This window comes from Podarcis gaigeae (assembly GCF_964106915.1).
Source record: "Podarcis gaigeae genome assembly, chromosome: 1".
Taxonomy (NCBI): domain Eukaryota; kingdom Metazoa; phylum Chordata; class Lepidosauria; order Squamata; family Lacertidae; genus Podarcis; species Podarcis gaigeae.
Genome location: NC_139678.1, coordinates 128,242,273 through 128,258,342, shown reverse-complemented (window position 1 = coordinate 128,258,342; position 16,070 = coordinate 128,242,273). Strand labels below are relative to the sequence as shown.

Sequence of the window (16,070 nt, the reverse complement as noted above, 5' to 3'; positions counted from 1 at the left end):
GAGTCCCTGAACAGCAGCTGGAGATCAGGGCCAGCGTCTCCACCAGAGCGCAGTGGGGAGGGGGAGTCCCAGGAGTCGGGACCAGTGTCCTCACCACCAGAGGGAGGAGAGGAGTCAGGTTTGGCAACACCCACATCAGGAAGCGGGGAAACGGTCAGAAGGAAAGTCACCGGCTGGGCGCGCGCGCCAAGTTCAAATGTACAGGAGCGCGGCACAGCGGGGAGCCCGGGAAGGGAGCCAGGTCCTAAAGCCCGCCGGAGGGAGGGGCAAGACTCAGGAGGCTCCGCGTCAGAGGAGTCCAGGAAGGAGGGAACCCCAGAGGGCAGAAGGACCCAACGCAGGAAAGAGCAGCGCAAGAGGTGGAGCCGGGCTAGAATCTTAAACTGGTGTGGGTGGAGCAGTGAGTCAGAGGGGACTTAGCCGGTCTAGCGTTAAGACGTGGGCCTGCGCGCCCAGAGCTTGGAAATGGAAACTAAACTTCAATAAAGACTTTTGTATATAATATCCACTGGGCGTTGGTCCTCTGTGAGCTGGGACCTAGCGGCAGTCCTGACAATACCAAATGAGAACACATAACATAAATAGCATAATAACAAACAAAACAATACACACGCACACACCCAGACACAGTTTTAAGAGCCACAGATTGTTTAGTTCACCATCAGTCTGGATGAATAGGAATGTTTTCTCTGGCACTTCAAGATATGTAACGAAGACACCAGGCGAACCTCCCTAGGGAGATACAATAACTCAAGAGCAATTGAGACTTCTAGTGCTGGTGGGTTTTTTTTAATGAGGAATATATTACTGTGGGGTATTAGTATGCATGCATGCAACATGCAGCTGTTATTCTGATCTGCTTGCCAAAATCGCATATATCCTTTGGAGAAGTGTTTCCGCCTCAGCCCTAAACTAATGCACTATTAAAATATATATAACTGCGTACACAACCTGAAATGCGCCCATTGTCACGCTCAAAATGTTTGGTTGTGGCTAGAAGTAATAATATCCCCCAGCTTTCAGTGGTTTCTTTTTTTAAAATATTTTTTTATTCAATTTTTTAAACACATACAAAAAAGACAAGCACAACACATAATAAAGACAAACTAAAACAAAAACAAACATGTATAATTTCACAATCTTATTTTCGTATACCTTCTTTCATCCGACTTCCCCATACCTCCCTTTCACTGCATCCTTATTTTACAATTTTTTAGCAACCCGTCAATCCATTTATCCATTTAATTCCCTTTCATTAAGTTTTCCTTAATTTATTAGTTACAGCTGTAATTCTCTGCTTCTTACCCCTTGACATCTAACCCTCCTCAATTTTACAACAATTTTTGAGATACATTTTAAATTTCTTCCAGTCTTCTTCCACTGTCTCCCAGCTTTCAGTGGTTTCTTCCTGATTTGACCGGAGCAGCCATCATGCATTAACTTTGCAAATTGGAGGCCTCGTTACATTAATGAACTCTACCTTGAGCTGTGCTCCAAAAGTCTCCTGCAAGGTCACATCTTGTCCAGAATAGGCCAGTCCACAGCTGAATGGGATTGTGCTATCAAGGGACCTCACATGTGCTATGACTGGCTACTTGGACCTGCACTGCCTGTGTGTGCAACATACATTTAAAGCACATTTATCGTTCATTCCCCTCCATCTGCACCGCCAAGAATCTTGGGAGCTGTGGATGGAATTCAGCACCACACACTTCTGATCACTTTGTGTGCTGGTCCCGAGGGTTAACCGTGCTCAGTCCCTGCTCCTGCACACCTAAGCAGTTCGAAAGCACCTCAAAGTGCAAGTAGATAAATAGGTACCGCTCCGGCGGAAAGATAAACGGCGTTTCCATGCGCTGCTCTGGTTCTCCAGAAGTGTCTTAGTCCTGCTGGCCACATGACCTGGAAGCTGTACGCCGGCTCCCTCGGCCAATAAAGCAGGATGAGCGCCGCAACCCCAGAGTCGGCCTCAACTGGACCTAAACGTCAGGGGTCCCTTTACCTTTATATGGTGCGTACACAGCCTTCATTTAGCCTTAGAGTTGCTGAGTTTAAACCAATGGATTGGAACCCAAGAGTTCCTGGAGGCCTCATCCTTTCCTGTGTTCCATCGCCTTCCCAGAAACTGTCTTGGAGTGCCTTATCTTGCGGTTATCTATTTTTCTGTGTTTTATTAGATTAGACGGAGGGATATATATTTTTGGATGACATAGGGTGCCCGTGTCATATTCTGACTCTCGTGGAATGGAATGTCTTTTCTCTCACTTCCCCGCAGCTGAATTACGAGGATATGCAGCAAAGAAGAACTACCGTATTTTTTGCTCATTAAGACTCACTTTTTCCCTCCTAAAAAGTAAGGGGAATTGTGTGTGCGTCTTATGGAGCGAATGCAGACTGCGCAGCTATCCCAGAAGCCAGAACAGCAAGAGGGATTGCTGCATTCACTGCGCAGCGATCCCTCTTGCTGTTCTGGCTTCTGAGATTCAGAATATTTTTTTTCTTGTTTTCCTCCTCCAAAAACTAGGTGCATCTTGTGGTCTGGTGCGTCTTATAGAGCGAAAAATACGGTATTTACTCTGCTACCAATTATCTGAAGAAGGGGAGGGAGGGACCGTTGTGTCCAGCGGGTCATTCTGAAACATTAGCAATGGGTCAATGTACTATAACACAAGGGTTTAATGAACTCGTGTAATGTCTTTAGCGACTTCAAATTCACTTCCGGATGAGATAAGGGGATGCACAGACGATCACAAAAATAGCCTTTATACAATGCATGTGTTGAACCAAGGGTGAACTGTTCTGTGAGCTCCCTACACACCATCTTGGTAGTCAAGATAACCCCTCAATTAATGTGTGGCCGTTTTAGCAATGAGCTCATACACTTGCTTTGTTATAGGCTAATTGGCTTGCTTTGGTGTTATCCTTATCTGGGGGCTTGGGGGCTGGGCTCTGAGACCAGAAAGGGGAACTATCTGCCAGATTTGGGTATTTGCCACCTATGCCCTCATCTGGTCAGGTGAAGCGATGGGAAGTCCTGGCCAAAGTGACGCATCCTGCTTTGCATATAAAGCATGTATGAGCATTTGCTTGAACGTGGACAAGTCATCTCCTTGCTGCAGTGTGTGCCCTGCATCTTCAGAGGCCAGGAATTTGTTGCAAGTCTGCACCTGAATTTTTTTAAGCACTCGAAATGGCCATTCTGATGTTTTTGACATCCTTCTTTGGTATCCCTGAACCCATTGTTGTCTTTTTTATTTGTATATATTTTATTTGCATATACTGCTTGCTTTATGTTGCTATGGCCGTTGGCTAATGTGAATAAAGTTTATTTATTTATTATCTATCCCTGCACCCAACCACTCCCATGACCTCTCCTTTGGGCCTGCGGTTCAGAACAATGGACTTGAGGGAGTCATGTTAGTGGCCAGTTCAGCCACTCATCATGCTTATACAGTGGTACCTCTGGTTAAGTACTTAATTCGTTCCAGAGGTCCGTTCTTAACCTAAAACTTTTCTTAACCTGAAGCACCACTTTAGCTAATGGGGCCTCCTGCTGCTGCTACACCGCAAGAGCACAATTTCTTTCATCCTGAAGCAAAGTTCTTTTTTTTTAATGAATATTTATTAGCATTTTCGAAAAAGGACAAAACATATAACAACAAAAACAAAAATAAACAAAAAAGTACAAAGATCCAAAACTTAAGGGGAAAAAAACAATTAAAAGCACCTGAAAGTTCAAATACTTATTTTCTTTTAACTTGTTTCTCAGACCTCCTCACACCTCCCCTTCTTGTATTCCAATTTAAATTATTGGCTCAGCAAATACCTAATTTACTTCTCCATTTTAACTTAATTTAATTTATTCTAACATATTATTATTTTACTTTTCTTCTTTCTTCCATTTCCTCAATTTGTATTTACAAACCTTATTTTCATTTAATTTAGATCATTTTAAAAAATCAATTTTAACATGACCAAATTTACACATCAATATTTATACCTCATTATTTTTTCTTAAACATTTTTCCTAAAGTCGACCAAAATTTCCCTTCCACGTCTTTCCCAATTTCCATACCAATAGCAAAGCAAAGTAAAAATAAGACAAACTATATTTATATACCCTTTGGATTCCCAAACTCCACCCACCCTTTTCCCGGTTTCAGTCCTCAGCAAAAATCCATCAGTCTCAATATACTGTTTAGCCTGGAGATCTCACGTCCGAGGCTCTCAATTCTCTCTCAGTTCCTCTCTGCCGGTCTTTTTGGTAGTCTTCAATGTTAAACTCCAAATCTCGAAGAAGCTCCGGCCCAACAGGATCCATATTTCTACCAGCCAGACCTCCATTTTTAAAGATAAAGCTTATGGGGTATTTCAAATCTTGTTTTATACTCCTTTCAAGTCCAAATGTCCCCCAAGCTCCAGCTTTGACCTCCAATTCAGGCCAGGCTCTCCACATCAGATTTTTATTTTCCTTTTTTGTCATCATGTCAGGCTTCAAAATGTTGCTCCTGAAGCAAAGTTCTTAACCCGAGGTAATATTTCTGGGTTAGTAGAGTCTGTAACCTGAAGCGTGTGTTACCCGAGGTACCACTGTACTGAATGACTGATCTACTAACCATAAACAAGAGCTTTGGTGATGCTTTTCTTTATAATAACCCTATAGTTCTTCAATCTCAGGTTTGTTGAATCTGAACCTATATCTCTGGGCCTGTCACAAATTTGTGGACTTTCTCATGATCTGATCATAAGAGTCTACCCTCATGGGTGGCTAACCTGTGTCTTGCCACATAACAATGGACTCCAGTTCCCATCAGTCCCAGCCATCAGTCAGGGATGATGTTGTTGAGAATTCCATTCCTCCTGTGCTGCAGATGTGTGGGATTGTTACATGTCACATGTCTGTTTACATTCCAGCACTGATTATTGGAGTCTTGTGAGTAGAAAGGGAGATATGCTATTTCCGCTTTGTATAGCTTTTGAATTATGGTGCTGGAGGAGACTCTTGAGAGTCCCATGGACTGCAAGAAGATCAAACCTATCCATTCTTAGGGAAATCAGCCCTGAGTGCTCACTGGAAGGACAGATCCTGAAGCTGAGGCTCCAATACTTTGGCCACCTCATGAGAAGAGAAGACTCCCTGGAAAAGACCCTGATGTTGGGAAAGATGGAGGGCACAAGGAGAAGGGGACAACAGAGGACGAGGTGGTTGGACAGTGTTCTCGAAGCTACCAACATGAGTTTGACCAAACTGTGGGAGGCAGTGGAAGACAGGAGTGCCTGGCGTGCTCTGGTCCATGGGGTCACAAAGAGTCGGACACGACTAAACGACTGAACAACAACAACATAGCTTTTGTGTTTGCAGCTCTCTCCGAGGAAGAAAGACAGAGAGAGAAGCCATGTTTTTCTTTGTTCTGATACGTTTGTTTTAATTTGCAATAAATTAGGCTTAGACGTTACTCCTCAAGGCGGAGCTTCTGCTAGTCATGTACTCATGTCCTTGGATATGGGTCCCAGCAGTGTGACGGGAGACCAGAATGATGAATCCCGGGTGATGCTGCGTTGTGGGGAGGGACCGGCCTGGGCGTTATCACCCAACAGATGGGAGTTTTGGAGGCCACAGATGTTGCCTCCAATTTTAAATAATAATTATAATAATAATAATTTATTATTTATACCCCACCCATATGGCTCGATTTCCCCAAACACTCTGGGTGGCTTCCAACAAAATATTAAAATACAATAGTCATTTAGATATTAAAAGATTCCCTAAACAAGGCTGCCTTCAGATGTCTCCTAAAAGTTGTTTTTTCCTTTGACATCTGATGGGAGGGTGTTCCACAGGGCAGGTGCCACTATCGAGAAGGCCCTCTGCCTGGTTCCCTGTAACCTCACTTCTCACAGTGAGGGAACCACCAGAAGGCCCTCAGAGCTGGACCTTAGTGTTTGGGCAGAACAATGGGGGTAGAGACGCTCCCTCAGGTATACTGGGACGAGGCCATTTAGGGCTTTAAAGGTGAACACCAACACTTGAATTGTGTTCAGAAACATATTGGGAGCCAATGTAGGTCTTTCAAGACTGGTGTTATGTGGTCTCGGCAGCCGCTCCCAATCACCAGTCTAGCTGCCGCATTCTGGATTAGTTGTAGTTTCCGGGTCACCTTCAAAGGTATCCCCGCTTAGAGTGCATTGCATTAGTCCAAACGGGAGATGACTAGAGCATGTACCACTCTGGCAAGACAGTCTGCGGGCAGGTAGGGTCTCAGCCTGCATACCAGATGGAGCTGATAAACAGCTGCCCTGGACACAGAATTGACCTGCACCTCCATGGACAGCTGTGAGTCCAAAATGACTCCCAGGCTGCGCACCTGGTCCTTCAGGGGCACAGTTACCCCGTTCAGGACCAGGGAGTCCTCCACATCTGCCTGCCTCCTTTCCCCCAAAAACAGTACTTCTGTCTTGTCGGGATTCAACCTCAATCTGTTTGCCGCCATCCATCCTGCAACATCTCTGAATGTGCATCATCTGCTTTAAATTTACATCCTGATCTTAGAGCATTAAAACAAAGGGAGGCGGCTCTCTGCTTTCAGCTGTTCACCCACACGTTGAGAATGGAGCAGAAAATAAATGAGAAGATAAACCTTTGCACGGAGCGTCTGCAGGTTATGCAGACAGGAACTGCGTGACAATGTCAGTTAGACAGAAGCAGGGCAAAGTGGGTTGTTTTCCTATTTGTTGTGGCTTTGCGAGGGTTTGGTGGTATGTGGAGATTAGATAAAGAAGCAAAAGCACCCAGTGTTATCTCTCTTGATCTCATCCGCCGTAGCGAAGGGAAACAGGTGGGTGCCACCTACTGGGGTGCAATGGAGATATAGATATAGATAACCCAAAGAGTTGTATTATCGATCAGGAAAAAGTTGAAGACGTTTTCATTGATATAAGCTCCTGGTTCTCAATTTCACTGACCTCCAACTCTGAAAGGGAGGTTCAATTCTGTTTACGTATAAAAGCGAGCTTAGCTAATTGACCCTTTGCAAAACAGTACACAAATCAAAACACAGCCATATTTTTTCCGAATTTTGCACTTCTCTGAATTTTGCAACACAGTTCCCTGTATAAGCAATGTGCAGAGAAATTCATACCCTGGAGGTGAATTGTTGCGCATGAATGTATATATCCATAGGTACCAACTCTTAGGGGCTGAGGTGCCTTCAGACCCCACAATAAATTATTTGAGCTCCCTGCCCCCAGTTGATGGGCATTGCCACTCAAATGGTGTGTCCTGTGATTGATTATGCATAGTGGAGTTTACCTAAGCCCCACCCACCCCTGGAAAAAGAATTATTCAAGTTAGCAGCCTGTATATATCAGTGAAATTAACATACAAAAAAGCGTTATGCTAAGGGAAATTGCTTTGTGAAAAAGAAAATGTGCATGTTGGGCAAAACGAGGTACCAAAACATCTATATTCGAATGTGGACTGAAAATGTGGAGAATTGATCTTAAGAGTGGAAAATGAGAGAAATGGATGTTGATAGATTCGCCCATCCCTAGTGACATGTAAGGTGAAGAGAAGCAACCTCTGATAGCTCAGTCGGCAGAACAGGAGATTCTAAATCTCAGGGCCAAGGGTTCGAGCCCCATGTTGGGCAAAAGATTCCTGCATTGTTGGGGTTTGGACTAGATGACCCTTGTGATCCCTTCCAACTCTATAATTCTATGATTCTATGACACATCAGTCAGCGAGCTATAAAAAGGCAAAGCAAGTACCAGAAACTCCTGCTCTATCGTGCTATGGTATCTTACTGCAGAGCATACATGTGAGATTGTTCCTTTACCAAACTAAGACTGCAGCCCTAAGCGCACTAGTTTGCGGTTAGGGAGGAGGAAAAATTTGATTCAGTTAGCATTGAAAGCCAAATTTGAAACAAAACGAGAGCTGAAACGCGGTTGTCCTTCAAAATCTGCACTGACCCGGATTTTGCAATGCAGTTCTTCAATCAAACAACATTTACAAAAGCATACATTAGGTAGAATTGTGCATAATAATGAATACGTCGGTGCAAGCAGCACGGGAAAATGTGTTGCATTAGGGAAGAAATGCTTGCCAAAAATGCGTACGTTAGTCAAAACTGCATACCAAAACGTGTTTACGAGGAGACATTTGCACTAAAACTCTGGAGAATTTTCCTCAGGATATTTTTTTTTTTGCAAAAGAACATTTGCAAATTGCTGAATTGCTGCAGAAATGTGGAAAACCAAATTTAAGATTGGAAAAATGAGAAACTAGGAACTAGTTTTGACATATCCTTCCATCCTTGCCTGGGACTGAGTCCCGCTGAACTGACAAAGACCCTGTTCATGAGCCGACAGTGATAAAATTGCAGGGACTATCTGCGAGAGAAAATGCTCTCAAACTTGGGTGCTCTAAAACGGCATTTGAGTTGTAAGAAGATGTGATTCAAAAGCAAAAGGCAAGAGTTTACAAGCGCCTCTCTGAACTCTTCCTTCCTCTTTGGTGGGCTTCTTGCTTCCCACATTAAAGCCTCTGACCAGAATGGCTTCAACCTCACCAATGTGTGCTTGTTTTTCAGATTTATTTTTTTTTAAATGGCTTAAAGTGATTATGTAAGCAACTTATCTCACGGCTCACCCCAGAAACCACATGTGAATTTCATTTCTTCTCATTCAGGAGGGTTCTCAGTAGCTTGAGCAAGGTTTGCAAGTAACCTCGCTCCTTTGTGGTGGAGGAGAATTGCAGTGATGTCGGTCTCTGAGCCTCCGGTCATATTAGCTGCATCATTTAGGGATGGAAAGTGGCCAGTTAAATGGTAACAATATCATTTAAACCTTTATTACCCACTTCTCGCATCTGACTCTTTTATTATTATTATTATTATGGACAGATTTCATGACTCTCTGATGCTTGTTATAAAACTATGCCTCATGTCTTTAAGATAACATTTACTGTATTTTTTTATCTGTAAGACTCACTTTTCCCCTCCTAAAAAGTAAGGGGAAATGTGTGTGCGTCTTATGGAGCGAATGCAGGCTGCGCAGCTATCCCAGAAGCCAGAACAGCAAGAGGGATTGCTGCTTTCACTGCGCAGCGATCCCTCTTGCTGTTCTGGCTTCTAAGATTCAGAATATTTTTTTTCTTGTTTTCCTCCTCCAAAAACTAGGTGCGTCTTGTGGTCTGGTGCGTCTTATAGAGCGAAAAATATGGTAGTTAGATAGCAGAGTTGCGATGAAGCTGTTCAACAGAAATGGCAACTTGATAATGCAAAGCCAGCTCAAATTTCCAAGATGGTGGTGTTAGTCATATACGCTTTAGAACCGCCATCTTGGAAATTGCAGGAATTTACTCACCACCTAAAGGCCAAACGGGACAACATTTCATGAATGAATTTCAGGTTTGGGGTTTTGCTTTTGCTTTTTTGGCTAAAAGGAGCTGTGGCCTTTCCAACCACAAACCCTTTACCCACAAGCTGCTGCTGGACGCAATATGGGTTCAATTGTATATCTGGTTTTTCAACCTTAGGCTGAATATGTAAACATATTCTTGTTTACTCTGCATTCTAGTATGGTTCCATCACTGATTTGAGTAACAGGTGTTAGCCACAACCCATTTTTCTACACGTCCTTTCTCATGAATTCAAATAGAGAAGAAGAAGAAGAAGAACTTAGCTGTGTTTTAAGCTGGAAATGTGTAAACAGTCTCAATAAGCAGCTCTAACAGCAGTGGTTTTCTCTTCCTACAAACCGGTCAAACCAATTGCACGGAGGACACACTGTAACAGTAAAGGTAAAGGGACCCCTGACCATTAGGTCCAGTCATGACCGACTCTGAGGTTGCAGCGCTCCTCTCGCTTTATTGGCCGAGGGAGCCAGAGTACAGCTTCCGGGTCATGTGGCCAGCATGACTAAGCCGTTTCTGGAGAACCAGAGCAGCGCACGGAGACGCCGTTTACCTTCCCGCCGGAGCGATACCTATTTATCTACTTGCACTTTGACGTGCTTTCGAACTGCTAGGTGGGCAGGAGCAGGGACCGAGCAATGGGAGCTCACCCTGTCGTGGGGATTCGAACCGCCGACCTTCTGATCGGCAAGTCCTAGGCTCTGTGGTTTAACCCACTATTAAAGGGTCAGTTCTTCTCACATTCCCAAAATAAAACATCCACACCTTCTTTTATTAAGCAAAACAAAACTCATGCACACATGTAGATAAAAACAACTAACGAAACGCCCCATGTCCGCTGCAATATTTGGTGAGTGTCGTGCTCACTAGCATTCAAGAAGGATTTCATCTTTCTCATAAACACTAATCTCTGAATGAAACAAACCACATGGCCCCTAAAGCAACCACATGGCTTCTGTCAATGCCATGATTCTGTCAATGAAGAAGCATCGCTGCTGATAACAGGGAGGCTGACAGCACACACTGGAAGAGTGGAGAGGGCTCATACACAACACAATGCAGGAGGCGGAGGTGGGTGAGGTCTTGATGAGATCAGTAGTTCTGGAGTACACCATGTATCAAACATGCCCTCCCCTCCCCCTGACAAGGAAGGGCGAGCAAATGAAAGTGATTTAAACAAGCCAGGCCGTTCAGGGACATCATATTGGGTGATAAGGGATGGGAGGAAACAGATCACGCTGAGCCAAAGGCTAGGGTGTGCATATGCCATCTAAATAATGAATTACGCTGCCAGGGTGCTATAGCTGTTAAAAGTGGGTGGGTGTGCCACAAAAAAACATACCACCTGTTTCTGTTGTAGCCTAAACAGCGCATCCTTTTCCCTTTCCTCTACTAAGCAGAAGGAATCGCCGGGCAGTACATGTATTAAACATGCTCTTGCTGAAAGTGGATCCAAGAGGATGGTATGAGCCCACTTTATTCTGAGAGTGCACTTGCCCTTTTCATAGCAGTGTCGGTGTTGACATCTTTCAGTCTTGAGAGACAATGGTGTTCAAAAAAAACAAAAGTGATGTGCCCAGTGCCGGATTTATGTGGCGCTGAGGGTTAAACCACAGAGCCTAGGACTTGCCAATCAGAAGGTTGGCAGTTTGAATCCCCACGACGGGGCGAGCTCCCATTGCTCGGTCCCTTCTCCTGCCTGCCAACCTAGCAGTTTGAAAGTACATCCAAGTGCAAGTAGATAAATAGGTACCACTCCGGTGGGAAGGTAAATGGCATTTCTGTACGCTGCTCTGGTTCGCCAGAAGTGGATTAGTCATGCTGGCCTCATGACCCGGAAGCTGTACGCCAGCTCCCTCGGCCAATAAAGCGAGATGAGCACCGCAAACCCAGAGTTGTCTACGACTGGACCTAATGGTCAGGGGTCCCTTTACCTTTAAACAAGCTATAGCTTAGGGCCCCACTCTCTTGGGGGCCCTCAAAAAAATTAAAGGAAAAAACTGGATGTACATTTCCAAAATAGAAGATTAAAAAACAAATAAAACCTACATACAGCAACAGTGTTTTGTGTTGTGTAGGCTCCTATGAGGTAAGTAATGGGCCCCGCCTGCTAGCCTGCTCCCTAAAATATCACTGGTTTGCTCATTTCTAACAGCAACCATTTGTTGTTGACAAAGGGCCCCATTACCTTCAGTAGCTTAGGGCCTCATCAAACCTAAATCCGGCCCTGGATGCACAAAGGTGCTACCTAGGGGGAATGAGCATATGCAAAAAATAACAAAAAAAATTTACGCACATCTTGATGCAAAATAAGATCATTGCTTCCTAGTCATTTCAAGTCGTGCGTTGGCCTTGCTCTTACTACATTCTTTCTGTGCTTTGTTTGACTCAATAATAATAATAATAATAATAATAATAATAATAATAATAATAATTTTTTATTTGTATCCAGCCCTCCCTGGCCAAGGCCAGGCTCAGAGCAGCTAACATCATAAAAACAACAAAAGAAGCATAAAAACAGACACCAGTTAATTAAAATACATCTTAAAATTATCTCAGATAAGTTAAAATCTGGGCAGGTGGCAATGATCAAGGTAGAATTGAGAGTGGTTAATAATTGCCATAAAGAATTGATGCTTTTTGCATTATGGTGCTGGAGGAGACTCTTGAGAGTCCCATGGACTGCAAGAAGATCAAACCGATCCATTCTGAAGGAAATCAGCCCTGAGTGCTCACTGGAAGGACAGATCCTGAAGCTGAGACTCCAAGACTTTGGCCACCTCATGAGAAGAGAAGACTCCCTGGAAAAGACCCTGATGTTGAGAAATATGGAGGGTGCAAGGAGAAGGGGACGACAGAGGACGAGATGGTGGGACAGTGTTCTCAACGCTACCAGCATGAGTTTGACTAAATTGCGGGAGGCAGTGGAAGACAGGAGTGCCTGGCGTGCTCTGGTCCATGGGGTCACGAAGAGTTGGACATGACTAAACGACTAAACAACAACAACAATAATTGCCAGGACCAACTGTTTCCACTGATTATACAAGGACCTGTGAGCAGGTTGGGGGCTCCTTCGGGCTTGTTTTATACAAAGGAAAGTAAGTCAAATGGGCAAGACTCGCCACAGGTGAGCAGGAAAGTTTGCAAGCCTTGCCAGACCAGGGTCAGTGTACAAGACACACAGACACCCCGGTACCTACTACCTACATTGCACTCGGGAAAATTCGGTAGTGATTGGTGTGCCTGCCGAGGTGGTGCTAAGGATATGACAGCCTTAGTTGTTTCCTGTTCTGTAAGGCTCCTGTTGGTTCCTGTTCAGTAACCCATATGTCACACTTTGAAAGTTGTTAACTCATCAAGAAAATTAAAATCAACTTAGTTTTTTTGCAATGTCGGTTTTTTTACTGGCAAAATGCCATTGTACGTCCTACATTTGCTACAACTAGACAGCATTGAGGGAGGAAAAACCAGTTGCCTTTTTAATTCCAGGCTTCGCTTGGCTATAATCATTGAACCATACATATATTGTGTCCAGACAGCAAGAAAGGAAAATATAATCCCTGTCGTTATCTCTCTCTTGAATCTCACTGGGAGCCAACGGCATGTGGGTCATCAGTTGATTAATTCTCTCTTCTCAGTGACGACGTTTTGCCTGCTCCTTTATGTAGGACATTGTCCAAGCCTTAGTGAAAGTCTGCAAATCTCAAGAGTGGTCTCATATGGCTGCACATTCCACTCTTCCTTAAAGGCTCTCTCAGAAATGACTTGCAGATTGATTGTTTTAGCAGTATGAGGAATTTGTTCATCAGCAGGGGAAGGGACTATGCAGAATTACATGGCAAAGCTATCCAACTAATTACTCACTTCACTTACAATAGTATGATGTTCTTTATAATACTGGGCCAACTTAGCTGAATGCTCCTGATCTGTTAAACATATGTTTTAGACTCTCCCATTTGGTATTTCCCCTTTTGCCATGAAAGACAACATATTTTTACCTCTGCTCTTTGCTTGGTGAATTGCCAGAGTTTTGGTACAATTTATACACCTAATCCTAAAACTGAAGCAATCGAGAAATTGCATCAATGCTGATGGAACCAGCATTTGCATAAGAGAGGTTTATGAGACTGTATTTACAATCCATTGCCAGTTTTTCTTCTTTTCCACCATCAGTTTGAAGCATAACGTAACAGTTTTTATCCTTCACAGTGCTGAGAACAACTTTTGGTGGGGATATCCGTGACCGTCGACAACAGGCGTGCTGAGCTAAGGGGTGAAATGTCCATTCATATTTCCCATTGTAGAGAACGGACCATTTATGTTACCAATTGTCATGGCTCCCATGATCGGTACGCAGTGTAGTTTCTTGTTGGGACACCTGGTGGTTGAGGTCTCTTCTTCGGAGCGTTTGATTGCCAGGCAGTCATGTTGAAATAGTCATTCCGAACAATCTTATTCTTCTTGGTTTTCAGCTACAAAGAAAATGATGGAGGAGAGAGAATTTAATCGTTGTAATGAACAAAACCCAAGGAACAAAATCCACTTTGCAAGGTGTGATGAAACAATTGTGTGTTAATAATTTTTCGGCATTTCTGGGTATTCTGCAGAGGAGAACTAAACTCAGTCCTTCTGCATCTCCTTACTGGAGAGATACAGTGGTACCTCGGGTTAAGTACTTAATTCGTTCCGGAGGTCTGTTCTTAACCTGAAACTGTTCTTAATCTGAAGCACCACTTTAGCTAATGGGGCCTCCTGCTGCCGCTGCGCCGCTGCTGCACGATTTCTGTTCTCATCCTGAAGCAAAGTTCTTAACCCAAGGTACTATTTCTGGGTTAGTGGAGTTTGTAACCTGAAGCGTATGTAACCTGAAGCATATGTAACCCGAGGTACCGCTGTACTCAGTACTGACAGCAAGAGAGGTACATGAGATTCCCCTTCACTTAATACGCAAAAGCATGGAAAGCAGATGTGTGGGTCACTTGCTCATCTTCTTATCATCACTTCCTTGCAAGTGTATGGAACAGCTGCAAAAAATGCACTGGTCTCTAGAGCTGAGCTAGCAAAATCTTCCGTACCTTTGGCCTGATTCAGACATGCGGCCTCTACACTATTATTAGCTGTTTCAAGAACAATTTGGCTTCTGCGGAGTGTGCTGCCACAATTACTTAACTAGAAAACCTGGATGGTTCTTAGCACAGTACAAAGCAATGAAAGTGTCCCCTTGTAATAAAGGAGCCTAGAGAGCACAGCCACCCAACTTTTAACAAAGTTAAAAAAAAATTGCCTTGGATCCGTACTTTAGCCCATGGGACGGAATTCAGTGTAGAGCTAAGGAGACTGTTCTGCCAACACAAGCATTTGTGCTTGCCTGATCTCTCCTCTCCCCCCCCCCTCCAAAAAACCACTCTTCTGGGGTTCTTCCAACACCCCTCAGATGGCTTTGGGAGAAAGAGGGGGACCCCACTAGCAGAACGGGTTAGTTGAATCCAGCCCATGGTGCACATTCACCAAGTGGACCATAAAGAAGGCTGATAGCCGAAGAATTGATGCTTTTGAATTATGGTGCTGGAGGAGACTCTTGAGAGTCCCATGGACTGCAAGAAGATCAAACCTATCCATTCTTAAGGAAATCAGCCCTGAGTGCTCACTGGAAGGACAGATCCTGAAGCTGAGGCTCCAATACTTTGGCCACCTCATGAGAAGAGAAGACTCCCTGGAAAATACCCTGATGTTGGGAAATATGGAGGGCACAAGGAGAAAGGGGTGACAGAGGACGAGATGGTTGGATAGTGTTCTCGAAGCTACCAGCTTGATTTTGACCAAACTGCAGGAGGCAGTGGAAGACAGGAGTGCCTGGCGTGCTCTGGTCCATGGGGTCACGAAGAGTCAGACACGACTAAACAACAACAACAACAACAACATTCACCAAGATGCAGGCTAGGCTCCTAAAATGGTAAGGAAGTTGGAGCTGAGGCTGAGTAGCATCACTGTAGCATTTTTACTTCTTTAAAAAAAAATATTATTATTATTATTATTATTATTATTATTATTATTATTATTCAGTTTATGTACCGCCCTTTATCAAAACATCCCAGGGTGGTGTGCAACATTAAATATCTTTTGATGAGCACTCCAGTAATTCAACCACACTCCAGCCACTGAGTTTTGAACAGGGCCTATTTCCTAGCAGGGAACGAAAACTGGTGGGGCGTAAGGCATTTCTGTAATATTTTTTATTTGCATATGTCCAAGTCAACACGTGTCAAGCAGCCAACCCCGGCAGCACTAGTCTTGGGACACACCTGTCTCCACAGCCTAAAGCAGCAGCATACACCTCATGGCTCAATTTTCCTTCCCACTCTGCAGACAAGTTCAAATTTCATGACTTCAGCCCCCTTCCTCAAGGTGGGGTGTGAGAGACGAATCCAACTGCCTTAGGATAACCAGCAGCCATCGAAGATCATTGAGCTAGGACCTTTGGCTATCAAACCATACAAAGAGAATTAAAAGATGGTTCAGATTTCTCTAACCTGTTGCCCTCCAGATAGTTTGGAGTCCATCATCCTTCTGTCCCAGCCCCTATGGCAAGGGATCATGGGAGTTGTAGTCCAAAACATCTGGGCCATGGGGGGGGTTCATGATCTAGAGAGCTTTC

The 16,070-nt window shown here is 44.0% G+C and overlaps 1 protein-coding gene and 1 long non-coding RNA gene across 2 annotated transcripts in view; one reads left to right on the top strand and one right to left on the bottom strand.

The window, feature by feature from the left end:
• Positions 1-16,070, bottom strand: part of LOC310831584 (uncharacterized protein) — a 70,473-nt gene that overhangs the window by 38,882 nt on the left and 15,521 nt on the right. The gene's annotated exons all lie outside the window — the stretch shown is intronic.
• The window catches only part of LOC310833437, a 309,440-nt gene continuing 295,828 nt past the window's right edge, over positions 2,459-16,070 (top strand). Inside the window, exon 1 of the long non-coding RNA XR_014558686.1 lies at positions 2,459-2,567. This is a non-coding gene — a long non-coding RNA (uncharacterized lncRNA). The remainder of the gene's footprint in view (positions 2,568-16,070) is intronic.